At 36.9% G+C, this 16,028-nt stretch overlaps 1 protein-coding gene across 1 annotated transcript in view; it reads right to left on the minus strand.

The window, feature by feature from the left end:
* The window catches only part of LOC129770090 (neuropeptide F-like), a 45,711-nt gene extending 36,671 nt beyond the window's left edge, over positions 1–9,040 (minus strand). Inside the window, exon 1 of the mRNA XM_055772722.1 lies at positions 8,811–9,040. The gene's annotated coding sequence lies outside the window, so the exon portion shown is untranslated. The remainder of the gene's footprint in view (positions 1–8,810) is intronic.
* Positions 9,041–16,028: the final 6,988 nt, after the last annotated feature.

Below are 16,028 nucleotides of genomic sequence, written 5' to 3' on the forward strand. Positions count from 1 at the left end.
CATGTCTCCATCCAGTGTGCGGTCAATGAACGTGTTTCATCTTTAATTTGAATCATTGTGTCGTAATGTTGTTTGACGATGCTTTCGGTCATGCAATCATTCTGAAGTATAATCCAATGAGTTAGTTTGCAGATTAAACATCATGTTTGTCACTATTAACAAATTGGGAACATGATTAATGCTTTGCGGTCGGAATTAATTTCCCTTGAAAGAGATCCTCTTATCTTTCCACGCTAATAATATTTTGTTTATATCTAGTACCGTTGCCAATTATTCATAGAAACTCCGTATACATTCAAGGAAAAGTTCAGTAGACATTAAAATTCGTTTAAGGGGGTATTCTAGTGTAGAGACACGAATTTCGGACGTTTTTTCGAACTCCGTAAAAATAAAACAAAGAATATTTTTACTATCCATTATATCATTATTCGTTTATCCAACTTTCAACAATAAAACAAAAATAGGACGGAAAAAAAATATTCATAATTAGAATAGTTACATGCTGGTGAAGTGAGGGTGTTCAAAAAAAAGTTGTGCCATGGCGTACACGATTCCAGTCCTTCTGGTTATCTGAAACAAAAAAATTCTGAATCAGTAAAGATGTCGCTATGGCATGAACCTCGGAGAAGTCAAAAACATGGGTTTTAACAAAATGGCGGCCGTTTGAAAACAAAAATGCTGTTTAAAACGTTTTTTTTTGCGTTTACCGATTTTTTAAAAATAGTAAAATTAAAAAGTTATAATTTTTTATTGGTTCATGCGATAGAGAGATGTATGCAGATTATTTTCATATAAATTTGTGATAAATCGGTTCAGTAGAACTTGAGATATCGTGTACGCCAGTTAGAAAAAAACTAGTTCCGAGAGAAACGCGTTTGCAGTTCATTGTGATGGCCGTAACAGGTTAGATACCACATCACTAAGATGGCTCTAACTAGGTAAATAATAGGATTTTCGATAAGTCCTCTCTAGAGTATATTCTTGAATGCCTAAACTACAGAAATATGGTAAAAAAAAATTTCGATTTTTTCAGATTTCTAGACTAGAATACCCCCTTAAAAAAATGTAAACTATTACATCGTTGTATAAAGTATTCAATATGATTCCTCGCTGTGGTGACTGAGAGCAGACAAACGACCGCAAAGGGTTGAAAGCCCTTTTCTCTATTGAAACTAAATGCTTCTTGTGTTGTTCATTGTATTATCGCGTTCACATATTTTTCAATAAATTTTGTATGATCTCTAACACACTGGAGAGCATGGCTATTTATTTGAATTATGATAGCATACCAAAAATTATAGTAAAACATCGCGTTTACGATAGGTTCAGTAATACTTTGGTTGTATAACTCCTCAGAAATACTTTCTAGTTGTGTACAGGAAAGTTGATCCTGTGATCCCTAGCCGTTAGAGCGCACAGAAAAAACAAAACGGAAAAAAATCATAACTTGTCTGAAATGCTTTCTAGGAACATCCTATCCAAAGTTGATCCTATAATCCCTGATCTTAAGGTGAAGGTGGAAGCTAGCCATTGTAGTAGTATAGGTAAACCCTCGTGTAAAAATGGGGTAATAGTGTTTGTGACAGAAGAGCAAAGCACACGTAAATAGATCAAATCACTTATCAGACTGTGTGGCGCTTCATTGACATGAGTGTTTAAATACAATTAAAAAAAAAATAACAATTCAATACTAAAGTAAAATGTATGAAAGATATTTTTCGATGAACAATTGCAAATATAAATATATATAGAAGGTGCATTTGCATATGAAATAAAATTCTGATTATACGCAAGCGTAACATGAGCAAATTTATAACACATGCGAATTGGGGCTCTTTTCGTATTAACAAGTTCTTCCGCATAGTAACTCGATGTGGATAATTCCTTAATATTTTCCTTCGTTGATCATATTGTCTCCACATATTCACGTTGGAGAGTCTTAACCCTTCTCTTCGTTGGCCGAGGCATTTTGATTGAATGTAATACTTTTCCGTTTATTGTTTTTGAAAGTCAATCATAGTTTGGTTGATATTACTTGATGGAAAGTGTGCGAAAACGATCATTTTCTTCTCACTGTTTCGCAAAATTATTGATTTTCGGGCGAGGGGTGAGGGAGGGATATGAAAGAAATGGCAGCCATTTGAGACTAGCTTCCACCTTCACCTTAATGGATGACAATGATTTAGTTCGCAATTTTACCGCTAGGGCGCACAGTGGTAAAAGAATATTCAAATCGAGGTAAAATTGATGAGTCTTCAGGAATACTTTTTCGAAACATGGTGTCTTCTGAAAAATTTTATTTTATGATCCCTGGCCAAAACGGGGTGATCAAAGTTTAGTTCATAATATTATCGCTAGGATGCACAGTGGTCAGAAAAAAATTAAAATGCAAAAATTAAACACCTCAGGAATGTCCTCTGGAAACATGGTATTTTCTACAAAGTTGATCCTGTGATCCCTAGCCATAACGGATTGACAATTGCTTAGTTAAAAAAATCACCTTAAGAGGAGCGCTGATGTACATTTTGTAAAAAAGTAGAAGGGTCTGAACCTAGAGGCACGGACGTAAGTTTGACGTAGGACTGTGATGAGAATTTCTTCAGTGATATAGTAAAACAAAATATTTCAAGCAATTCAGTATTTTTATTGAAAACATAACGGTTGTTCTTCAAAAAAAAAAAAAAAGACAGTGAATGTTGGCAAGGGGGCGTGCTCAGCCGTACGGCGCAACTTGGTGAAGATGCTCTCACAAGAGAATTGGACGGCACTGACATTCATCTTCCGGATGCAATTCTGGATCCTCGTGGTCAGATGCTTTGTGTCCTTGGCTCGCCAATTATTTTTGTACACCAGTGCACAGGGGGAGTCAAAAAATCGAGGGGTTGTATCCAAGACACGACCGCTTAGGACGTAGGACTACCCAATCTGTTTTTTTTAATTTGTTGGTTTATCATTTCGGATATTATTTGCTAATACGTCGAAATTTCATAAATAACTCTTTAGTAAAAAGTTCAGGGGACCCTGAAGAGGTTTAATGGCTTGCGTGGTTTTGTAGAATCATTTCGAGAAGTAATGATTCTTTCTTGCCTTTGCGAGAACAATACACTAATTGGTCATATGTCGCAATTTGTTTCTTTATATCAATGCACGCATTGCAATGAGTATTTAACGAGAGGCATCTTCCGTGCATCAATATCCAACATTCTTCCATTGAACGAGCATCAAACACGCGTCTAACAGATGCACACAGTTGCAGCGATAAAAATGAAACATCGCGAGAATGACCGTTTATGGAAAATCGATTCTTGATTCTCGGTCAAAACCGTCAACAAAGCTGGGAGTTTGTTGCATCATAACAGAGCCGATGCGCACGAGAGCAAATACGAATGGCAACTAAAAGTATCGAAGGTGTGCTATTTACATGTACAGGAAATGAACAAGTTCTAAGTTTCGCGCAACGAAAACGAGCAACACACACAAAGTCAAACACTGATGGCTAGAAGCGACCTATAATATTCGAAATATTCGCTAGCGTTCACAGCTCAAGGGGAAACATAAAACACAAAACGAGCAGAATAAGCGACCTTTGTTGTTTCGGGCACAGAAAGATTCTGAGAATTTTCCTCAGAGGAGATGCAATACTTATACGCTAGCGACAGCTTAGTTACTATGCAAGGGCGTAGTATACTTCGCAAATATTCTCTTTTCGCTACACCCCCTCGTTGTTTCTATTCTAGCGGCTGCATAAGTTGCCTGTTATTGACAGCTCTGTTCGGGAAAGCACATAAATGGACAGAACAAATGTATAGGGAAATGGGAATGCTTCCAATTTTCATCAATTTCAACCATATACAGACTATGGGATTGTAATGTATAGCATATAAAACAAATCTTAGAAAATTTCCGATCCGATTGGTATGCAAATCGTTAAAATCCGTTCGCAGCAAACATAGTTATTAACGTTAACTTTATTTCATAAAAACGTGACCAGTTTTCCCATTAGAATGATGATCCTCTAAGAACGAAACCACAATCTTCTCCAGGCACATCGCAAAAAGGCGACGTTTCACTTCGAACTACAGAATCTTCCAAATCATATTTGGCGAGACAAACTTCGAGAAGCTTACCCAACATATGCTAATTCAATTGCTTTTTCTGCCTGCTGAGCCCTGCCGAGTCTCACTTTCTCCCGAAGGAGCTCAAAAAGTTGCCTCCTCGTAATCGAAAATAGTTTCATTCTGTTATAAACAAACAATAACATCAATCTCCACTAGGTATTCCTTTTCCATACATTTCTTAATCATCATTACCTTTTTTTGTTTTTCTTTTTTCTCTTTTTTTGATCGTACCATCGAAAATTGGCCAGAAGTTTTTATCAGACTCTCCTAATATAAATACTAAAGAACATCTTGAACGTTGTTAGTGCCTGGGCATCGGCGAGGATAGTATTTTAATCTTCTATTAAAAATAAAATGTCAACTAATTTAACATGATGCCTTTTACCTCTCCATATGTCAATGTATTAAATCTTGAATGTGTAATCAAGCTATAAGATTGGTAAAGTACATCCATTCGAATAATTTGACACGTTGTTTGCTTTTTTTTTATCGCATTTGAATGCGTATCATAACACTCGGAAAAACGTTGTTAACAATGCAGCTTTTTATTTATTATTTCAAGTCAATTTTTTGAATAACGGATGTAGTATGAAAATATTCGTAATTTTAACTTCACGATGTATTTTATGATGATAGAGTGCTAAAAAATTAGTTTCTAGTAATAGCTAGATAGTACCACTACATCTAAAAACGGGCTTCTTTCCGACTTTCTCGGTTTCGTACCACTCTGAACTCTAAACTCTTAACACTGAATTCTGAACTATTTGATCTGTCTATAGTTTTGAATTCAGAACTTGGTGGCGAGTGGCGTGGACTTCAAGATGAATTCTGATATAGAAAACATATGTGTATGCATCGGCTCGAGCAATTGACAGATTTAGAATTGTCTTGAACTGTTGTATCAGATATGATTTTACTTTAATGAGATTTTCCAGATTGTCCTAACGGCATCATGTTCTAGAAAAACCGGTTTTTTCATGAATTTACAAAGTTGCAAATAATTTATTTTGATTCTCCGATATACTTATTTAAAAAAATGTTTTTCGTAGGAATCATAGTAGAAACTAAGTTATACTACAATATAATTCACCGCATTATGTAAACACATTGTTTGCTTGGGGTTTTGAATCGTTCGATTTTGGAATCAATTACTTAACGAAGTTAAGTGGATAGTGTGGATATGCATAATGTGTGTGGATTTCATCGGGAATGCGTTAAATGGTTCAGCAGGAGAAATCAACTAAATAAATTGAAACCTTGGTGTAGATTAATTATCATAAAGAAGATAGTGGTGACAATTCCACCAATCTACTAGTACATCTTTCCTAAGGGTTTTTCTCACATAAATTCATGTGTATCAACTTTTAATCACAGCGCCATTCAGCTCTTATTCATCATCGCATGACGCGTTTAAAATGCCATTGAGTAAGCCGCGAACCTTCAACCTGTGTTAGATGTTTTTATTCTCTTTGAATACCAACCAACCAACATTTTACACTGCTATGCTGCATCCGAATCATTTGACTACACGACACAATCAAGCAACATGTGTTTATCACGTATAATGTTAATTACTATTACAATTATTATTGCCTTTATGAAAGAGATGATATATGCGTGGGGTGGGGGGAGATATATAGAAGCGAGACATCAACAACTCGAAGCATGCTGCAGTTGGGGCATGTTGAGGAGTATTTTTTTGTTACGGGAATCTAAACAACATTAGTCCTCATGTTTTATCCATTCATATTGTTTTTATCTGTTTCGTCGTGTTTCTGTTTAATTGTTTAAAGAAATATATATGAATATGTTATTCTCATATATTTGATCATTCAATTGGTGCTCACTTCCAATAGAATTAATACATACTCCTTTACGAGGTGAATGATCTGAGGGTATAAGAAGATATATAAAGGCTCGAAATTTACCGTATCGAACTCGACTTTTCATGCTGCAATCCGTTCCATCCAAACCTAATCGATTTGTGCCAATGTGACGGGTAACAGATGTCAAAGTAATCTTTCCATATTTGTGAAGCAATTTACTCTCTATAAGAATAACAGGTCCGAATGCAGTTTTAAACTGTTCAAGTTTTAAATTCAACATTAAAATCGCATTTTTCTTTTCTAAATAGAGAAAGCTTAACAACAAGGAATTAATGGTACCCTAAGCACTAAATCCATCATATTTTTTTGTGCATTTTTTGATATCCTTATACATTACATTAAATGAGTTTAGAAGTAACAAATAATGTGCTATCCACCCAAACTGGTACAGCTATACTCAAGAGGCGAATTTGTATATAAAATATATGCCATAGCAATATAAAAGCAATATGAGAGAGAAAATTAAGAGACACTTTGCAAATAAGATCACACTAACCCCTTTTCTCACCTAACGGCCCAGCGACGACGGTAAAAATTATTGTAAGAGAGATGACACAGTATGATTTAATTTTATTATGTGTTGTAATATTCTAGTGCAGGGGTTTTAAGATTTTTTTATGGCAGAGCACTTTTTATAGCAAAATTATTTGACGGAACACTTGCATTTTTTAATCAACAAAACAAATCCTATTTGCATTGACATTACCCAACTGGGAACTACTCTATTAGGCTATTACGGTTGCGCGTCGCAGTTACACGACATTTGACCTGAAGTAAACAAGATAATTCACTATATGCCCCGTGAAATAAAATTAAACAATGGCTTACTTCAAAGAGGGATTTCAAGTGGGAGTATTTGCTATAACTTCGTGGAGCACAAATTTCCCGCTGAGCACTATTTGAAAACCCCTGTTCTAGTTCATTGGTATAACAGCACCGATATAACAGGTATATCAAGTATATATATGTGGATACCATGGTTGTGAGCAGTGTTGCCACATTCTTTCTCATCTGTACTTTTTTTCGAAAAATCTACCAAAAATCTGTACCATCGAAAGAATTTATTGTAGAGAAAAAACTTATTTATTAGCATGAAAAAAATACTTATTTATTTAATACATAGTTATTCTGAATCTAGATTGCATACGATCGTTTATTAAAATTTTCGAGTTGCAAACATCGTAGCGTTTGATCAAATCTTTTAATCTCAAAATAGCGTCATCGTATCGTTGCTGAGCCGATCTCGAAGCTTATTTTCGTTCTGATTATATTCAGAAAAAAATCGGAGTGAGGCATAGTGAGAACGTTACAAACAAGACATCGAAGCGCCGAAATACGAACGAACCGTCAATTATTTTTAGCCATCCAATTTTTGTCTACCAACTCTGCACATACTCGTTTTTTGAAACTGTGATTTCCTTAGGGAGTAATTTTATCTTTAGAGTACAGAATAAATTCTCTACATCTTGTATATTCTCATTGTAGAATCCTGGAAACGCTTCTAACATAACGCTAATGCTTGTCAAATTGGAATGGGCGTGGCCTTGAGCGTTGAATAATCAAATCATCAAATAAATATTCGCTCGATTAAACGAATACTTAAAGACAATTATTCGAATATATCGAATATTTAAAAATGACCCCACGATTAATCGATAATCGAATAAACGATGTTCAGGATTCGGATGTCAGATATAAGAGAGGCTGGAAAACGAACGAAATGGCTGGAAAAGTTTGCCTGACTAATTTCCAACAACGGAATTTAACGCTATCGATTCATAAACCAGAGTTACTATTATAAGCAGAACCAGACTTTTAAAGGCTCTTATGTAGTTTTCAAATAGAAAAAAGATGCGAGTTTGAAATTTTCATTAATTTGTTTTTTTTTTAATTGACAACATGATATTTGTTAACTGTTTTTGTTTTGATTTAATCAATTAAATGAAAATGAAGGAAGCATCTAACAGAAAAAACGCTTATTATCTGATAAAAAAAAACATGCCTATTATATAACAAACATGCCCTATATTAGGGGGGCAATGAAAATGGTCATCTCGAACTTCAAAAAGTTACCCCAAAAAAAACGTTCACCACCTCGAAAAAACACCCTATGCCAAATATCAGGGACTTTAGGGGGAGTGGCACAAAGCGGTCAAAGTTTGAGTTTTTCAAAAATCGAAAAATCACCCAAGGGGGGAGGTAAAGGAAATTTGATGCCAAATGCCTTAGAATTGCATGAAACGTCGAGATCTAGTGTCTTCTCGAGAATTTTTTTGTCAGAAATGGATACTCTGGGACTTTTTTTTTTCGGAATACGAGACGAAACGTATGGTTTTGGATACCAATTTAATAGTTATCTCGATTTTTCATCGGAACTTGGTGCGAAATGTAGAATTCCACGATAATATATCCTACGCAAAATATAAGCTCATTCGGACTTCATTTATTAGTGTCACAGACGTTAAAATTTGAGTTTTTTTTTAAACAACCAAAACACCGAAAATCGGGGTTTTTAAAAAAAAATTTGATACCAAATGTCTTGAAATTGCATTAATCGTCGAGATTTACTGTGTTCTGTCTTTCTGTATTTCCCTTCACAAGAGGGAAAACAGATCACCACAACTGCCAACACTGGCAGAACATGTGCAACGAAAAACTTAGACCTGAGCTTTCGGAGCAGAAAACAACACACGAAAGCTCTCAACACACGCTCGCAATCACTCTCTCTATGCTCTCGCACTCATCTGCCGTTATCGTCGTCGTCGCTGCCGCTCACACGATCTAATGGGTTCTTCTCACTTCTCACTTTTGATATGTTGCTCCTTTACTGGGGGGATTCTTTTTAATATCTATTCCCCGAGCCAGCCAGCACAGAAACGTTGGGACTTCTTATCACTTAAAACTCCCGAATTATCGGCATATCACTGACCGAAATCAACGTTTAATTTATCACTCGCGCGATACTTGATGCCACGTATGAACAACTCACGGAACGAGCTCACTCTGAACTTTTCCAAAATACTGTATCGGAATTTTCCACAAAATAGCCAAATCTTCTACCCAAAATCGTAGGATACTCCCTTGAACGCTATTCCGATACTGCCGTAACATCTACTTCCTTACCTCGATCGTACCGAACGATCGGAAAGAAGCTCCCGTGGTGAAATCATCTCTCGCTCCCTCTCTCACACCGTTCGAATGCCTTCGGAATGCTTTCTCCCGACTTGCACCCGTTCGCTCATCTCACGACGAGTATGCCATGTGCGACTATTGCATGAGAAGATTGCGTGTGTGTGGTCTTTTTTTCATCGATGCGCATATTTTTGCTTTGCATTAATTAACTGCAAAGCTATTTAGCCAGCTAGGGTTACTACAACTGTTATCTCGGAAAAAATGACGAAAAAAAATGTTCGTTTTTCCGTCTAAATACAGTAAAACCTGTTTTTGTGAGAATTTTTTTGACGTAGAACTACGTCTTTCATTAAGGATGCTAAATCAGAAAACAGGTCACGATTTTATGAAATAAACTTAACGTTAATAACTATTTTTGCCGCGAACGGATTTTGGCGATTTACATACCAAACGAATCGGAAATTCCCTAAGATTTGTTTGATAAGCTATATATTACAATCTCATAGTTTGTATACGGTTTAAATTTCATTCAATTTCCCCATATATTTGTTCTGTTCATTTGTGTGCTTTCCCGAACAGAGCTGTCAATAACGAGCAACTTATCGACGAGTAAGATGTAAAGTCTCCGTGAACAAAGCAAAAGATAAAGAACGAAGGGGAATATTTGCCTAGAGTAGAAACAGTGGATCTCGCTGAGGCAAACTTTCATTTTTCGAGAGGAAATCGACTGGACAACATCGTTGCTGGGCGAGCTGGACGGCGAGGGATCGAATGCCTTTCTCAAGGCAATGGGTTGGAGGAGTAATATGATGGATAAAGTAAAGTTTTCCAAGGGCCTTTTTGAAGGCTAGAGACGAATGAACTGAAGAAGTTTCAGTCTCAAGTAAGGAAGGAAGGCAAACTTTCAGTATCGTTCTGTATTCAAAGCAATGGATATCGCTTGTTCTTCCTTGTTTTGCCTCATCAGATGTCTTCGTTTCGAATTGAGCTGTGGACGCGACCAAATTACTCACTCGCTGATGTCTCTAGCATTGTAATCATTGCGTCAAACTGACGCCATTGCATTAAGGCTTGATGATTTCCCACACTTTTGTGTGGGAAATCATCAAGCTAGACTATCGTCTACTCACCAAGAAAATAAATGTTCTGAAAATATTTCTGCGATTTGGTTTCGTATTACGGTAGCAAAACTCTCTCCACAAAATGACCCGTACGTAAAAATAGTGCATCTTCGCTACGCTGAAACCCCATTTGTATCTGCTCCCGTGTGCATTGGCCCTGTAACGATGCAACAATCGCCTATTTTTTTATGCTATGATTGACGGTTGTTTGGTGTTGCAAATTATGCAGTCGTAATGATGAATATACACAAGGAAGGGAGATAGCGGGAGGGAAATATTTAAGCTAGGATATAGGTAATGAATCTCTGCTGAGACAAAATATTCAACTTTTTCCAAGCAGTTAACATTGTTTGTTTCCTGTCATCAATGCATTGAACTGACTCTATGGCGAAGCAGGTGTGAAGGTTGTACACCAATGAAATATTTGGGGAGTACCAAGTTATTCTATAAGTTATTAATAAGTTATTTATAAGTTATTAAATTATTATTTATTATAAGTTATTATAAGTTATAAGTTATTAAATTATTAATTTGTTTGGGCTCGCATGCCAGTCGCAAAACTGCTTTCAACTAGGATTGCATTTGCGCTAACCTTGATCATAATGACGCAGTGCTACTCTTTTCGAGGTTATGAAGATTAACAGATAGAGTTTATTTCGTTTATTTAGTCACCAAGAAAGTAAATGTCGTTCTGGAATTTTGTATGTGATTGGGTTTTGCTTACCATTAGCAAAACTTTCTCCACTAAGGATGACAGCTGCGCTTATCTCGAGCATGAATTGTTCTGCGAGCACAAGAATGAATCATCATATAATTATCGTTGAATGAATTTACAATAAAAAAAACATTTCAAAGCGACCAAACTGGTGGAATGGTGATTTCAAAATTTTTGTAGCATTTTAAAATAATATCTGCAGTTATAAACAAGCGACTTGAATAAAACCACAGTGTAGTTCTACGTCAACAAGGCGGTCGTGTCTTGAACACAACCTCCTATAAATTTTTTGTGCGATTTTCTGTTCTTGTGCGGTTTTTTTTGTGCGGTGTATGAAAAGAAGCATATTTGACGAAGTTATCGCCCATTTAGTTTTTTTCGATGGTTTATATGCATTTCAGTGCGAAAAAAGCATATTTGCGTCTCAATTATCCACTTCTGAAATCATTCCTCTTCTCTCATCAAATGCTCTAAGTTTTTGCATGACATGATTTCTAACAGCTACACGTTTCGGCATGCAACTAAAAGCACAAAACAGCCGCGCGCAACCGAAAAGGCAAAGTGTCCCATCGCAAAGCAGGGAAACAAAAGGAAATTAAACGGTGAATGGCGTGGATTTGAGTTATTTTCTTGGGGGAAACTTTTTTTATGCGGTCCCTATCTACGGCACAAATAAAGTTTTTTTTTCAAAATGTGTACCGAACACGACTTTTTAAAGCTACTGATGAAGTTTTGCACGATTTTTTTGACGTGGGACTACGTCTAACCGGAGTATATGGGGGGTAAAATGAAAACCTAAACACAGAACATGCAGGAGAAAATGAAAGATTCCGAATGCTTATAACTCGAACATTTCTTACTGGATCGGAAAGATGTTTGCATCAATTGATAGGGAATTTTTCTACGCGTCTATCGTAATTAATAAAATGTTATTTTTCATTAGATAAACAATTGAATAACTGTAAAATGTTAAGCGTTATCTAAACGCCCTAACTGCCTCGTTTTGATTGGCCCGATTTACGGCTTCCCCAACACAGCCATCATAACCAAGCAGCCTTGGGGAAATCGGCATTGCAAATACATGAAAGTCGGGGGTATTTTTGTTCCGACTGAAATATGTTTCCCTAACACAGACTTCAAATCCATGGAGCGTGGGGAAATTGGCATTGCAAATTCATGTAGGCCGGGGGTATTTTTGTTCCGACTGAAATGTGTTTCCCCAACACAGACTTCAGAATCAAGGTGTCTGGGGGAGTTGGCATTGCAAATTCATGCAGGTCAGGGGTATTTTTGTTCCGACCGGAATGTGTTTCCCTAACACAGACTTTAAATCCAAGGAGCGTGGGAAATTGGCATTACAAATAACGTAAGTTGGAGGCATTTTTCTTCCGACTGAAATGTGATCCCCTGACACAGACTTCTAATTAATGAAGCGTGGGGAAATTGGCATTGCTAATTCATGCAAGTCGGGGGTATTTTTGTTCCGATTGAAATGTGTTTACCCAATATACGTACTTTGGTACTCGCTTATCTTTGTGCAGACTAAAATATGTTTCCTTTACACTGTCTTCTAAACTTAGGAACCTGGGAAAATCGTGCAGACATTAGAGGTGAATGAACTTTCAAGTTTAAAGCAAGCAAAATTCATATTTGCTGCTCACTGAATTTCTACGCATACCATTCTATGATTAGGCAAAATATTGATAACCATTTGCTGCGATAACGCCTATCGATCAAACAATATGCGTTCGACGTACATGTCAAAATCGAAACTGAGTACCAGAAATTCATCAATTCATGCAAATCCGCTGTTCGAAGAAGTACGTACACTTGAGAGATGCAACCTTCATAGTGAAATGTAAAATAAAATAATCGTTTGAAAATTCTTCCGTTCACATATTTTGTCCTAGGCATCAAACCAAACGTAAAAGGACTGTCATTCAATTTACTTGGAACGAAGAACATAATCTATCACAATGCATGCATGACATTACATGGCATTTATTCAATCTCTTTACTTAAAAAGCAAAGATATTGAATTCAATTAAATTCGGAAATTGTTTTACTCAATCAAAAATTCAATCAATACAAACAAATGATTGCTAAGCTAAGGTAGTCCCACGTAAACCTTGCGGTTATATCAAAGATATAACCCACCCATTTTTTATGCGACTTCTTTGTGCGGTCCCTATTCCCTGCCCAAAAAAATGGTTTGTCTGTAGTCGATTTTTGATCAGAAAAAAGTCGATTTTTGATCAGAATCTCGACGTGTCAAGCAATTTTAAGACATTTGGCATCAACATTTTTTTGATAAAAAACCCGATTTCCGATGATTTTTCAAAAAACTCAAACTTTGACCGCTTTGCGCCACAATCCCTTACGTCCGATTGAGCTGATATTTTGCATAGGATGTTTTTTCGAGGTGGTGAACATTTTGTAAAGGGTAACTTTTTGAAATTTTATGGTCGATTTTTTCCCATACATTCATTGGCACCCTACCTATATATTGATCAACTTACCCTGTGTGTGCGGTTCTTTCGAATGAATACTTATCCTTTGCCAAACAGCAAACAAATCGTCGTAAAATGAATGAAATATAAAAACACAATGAACTTATTCTTCAAACCAATATATTGACTACAACAAGTTGGATAATTGCAGATTGGAACAAGACTATTCTAACAAGGCTCTTAAACTTTAACACAACACAAATCAAGACATCAGCCGACCATAAATCAGCTATTGAAATATTCACTTCTCGCGATTGCAATCGATCTTATTGGAATCTTTTGTTTGGTTGAATATTAGCTGTAAACAAACTTTCCACGTCATTTCACGTAATATTGCGGATGATACTTTTCTACGAGATATAGTTGTAGGTGCAGGATTTGACCTTTTGACCATCCAATTCACGTCAGCTCAGCTGCTGGTGACGTTAACCAGCAACTACTGCTTGTAATTTAAACCGTATTGCATACGAGAAATAGAAATAGCGAACGGATCAAAAACATCCATTCTGAAAAAGTACAAAAATAAAACACATTAAAATATATCTTAGTTTACTTATCTGTTCTCGCGTTAAGAGTGTTTTAAGGTTACAAGACAAAACATCAGTGTGTAAACACATCTGTGTCACAGCAATCAACCTGGAAAACCCCCATTTGCATAAAGATGACGCCCACAAAGCACGAAAACAAACACAAAAGATTGACCCCATCAACTACAGGACAGCATCAGCATCATCATTTCCCACCGAATGGGAGAATAATGACATTTCTACTCCACCACAGCCACAGTAACAGATTTAAATATCACGTTGCGTCGAATGCGACACGAGCCGCAACTTGTATGGATTGATTTCTCAGACACCTCGTAATTCTATTCAATTCCTGCTTGGCGCAGAAAGTACCTTACAATTAGCGTGAACTGACACGAGGGAAACCTTAACCACAACAACAGCGTGATCCGGGTCTCTTGGTCGCCATCTAATGGGGAGAACTCTATTTTTTCATTCTCCAATTCATAATTTCCGAAATTGGAAGAAATCGGGATGGTCGTAGTTCCGCAGGATCCGATCCATTGTACTCGATACGTTTAATACCCAATATTGGATACTTCACACCACAACCAACGATCGCTGCATTGCAATTACTACTATTAATTCGACGCCTTGACACGGTTTCACCTTCCACGAAGTACGCGGGCTTGCTGTTTGCGGGTCTACCCGGAAACGACACTTCGTTATTTTCCACTCCGAGCAGCAGCCTTCCATTGATTTCCCTCTCGATTGAGCATTATAAGATTAACCTTCTCAACCGTGGCGCTATATGACGCAGCAATGCGCATCTCCAAGTTCCAAGTGTTCTAATGGGGGAGGAGAAAGAAAAAAAAGCATCCGACTGGCATCTGCGATGCGATTATGATTTATTTTCTCACATTGTTAGCACTTTATCAGTGTGGAAATCCCAACTTTTTAGCTGCGTCAGAATCATGATGACTTGCGATACTACTTCCAGCGAACGCACATCAGAAATTAGATCATAAATCTAAGTACACTTCGCCGCAGCATCCGTTTTTTTTTTTTCGGACGATCAGTGCGGCTATAATTTGTCAGCAGTCGGCCGCTTGTTGACGTCCAATTGTCGCATCTGCAGGGGGATTTTTTGTTGTTGTCCTCCCGCTATTATAATGCACCACTTAACGTGGAATTCAAGTGCCGTGCCTCGGTTGACCTCTTTCGAGCAGCGCGCACAATCCTGAAACTGAGCTGTCAACGTATTATGAGCTTGTGATTGATTCAATGGCACTATAAGTGGCGCTATTTACAGGTGATCGTATGCGGCACCCTGAGAAATCATGGCACGATTAACTCGATTAATGAGTACTTGCGGAGTGGCCAGAGGCGGCGACTTAGCTCCACTTCGCTATGTTATTACTGAATCAAGGAAAAATACTTTTCGTTTCTAGGAATTATTATTCTGCAGTTGCTGTGATTCGAAGAAAATACAGGAAATTGATGCAGATTCGACGGGGAAGTTTGATCCTGTAAATAATTAGTTAAAAAAACAAATTGTTTCTGTGCTACTGGATATAATAGAAATCAACAGATGGTTTCTGCTAACTTATTCCAAAAGACAATGTGGTACATCTCTTTACTCTGTACCGCCAGTGGCGCGAAATAACAAAGTTACTAGCTTTGTTCTGGAAGTCACCTTGTTTTATAGCCCCTTTTCTAGACCTGAATCGATAACAGAAGAGGACACGCCTTCAAATATCATCTAATAACCAACTATTCGCCTTCGGAAATGCTTTGGCTCGAGTAATTTTCACGTTCTTTACCGCACGGAATAAGTAGGTTTCACCCACATAAAATAAAAAAGTAAAAAATATTTTTTAAGTTAAACGGTTTAATGTACTAAAAGCTAGAAAATAATTAGGCAAGTAGCAGTTAGTAGTTATCACATCCCTCCCTTCCTTAATCTAGGGCAATGATGAGACTAAAATAAAATCGTGGGACACATGATGAAACAACTAATTGTGGATAATGGAAATCCGA

The sequence above is a fragment of the Toxorhynchites rutilus genome, chromosome 1, assembly GCF_029784135.1.
Source record: "Toxorhynchites rutilus septentrionalis strain SRP chromosome 1, ASM2978413v1, whole genome shotgun sequence".
Lineage (NCBI taxonomy): Eukaryota > Metazoa > Arthropoda > Insecta > Diptera > Culicidae > Toxorhynchites > Toxorhynchites rutilus.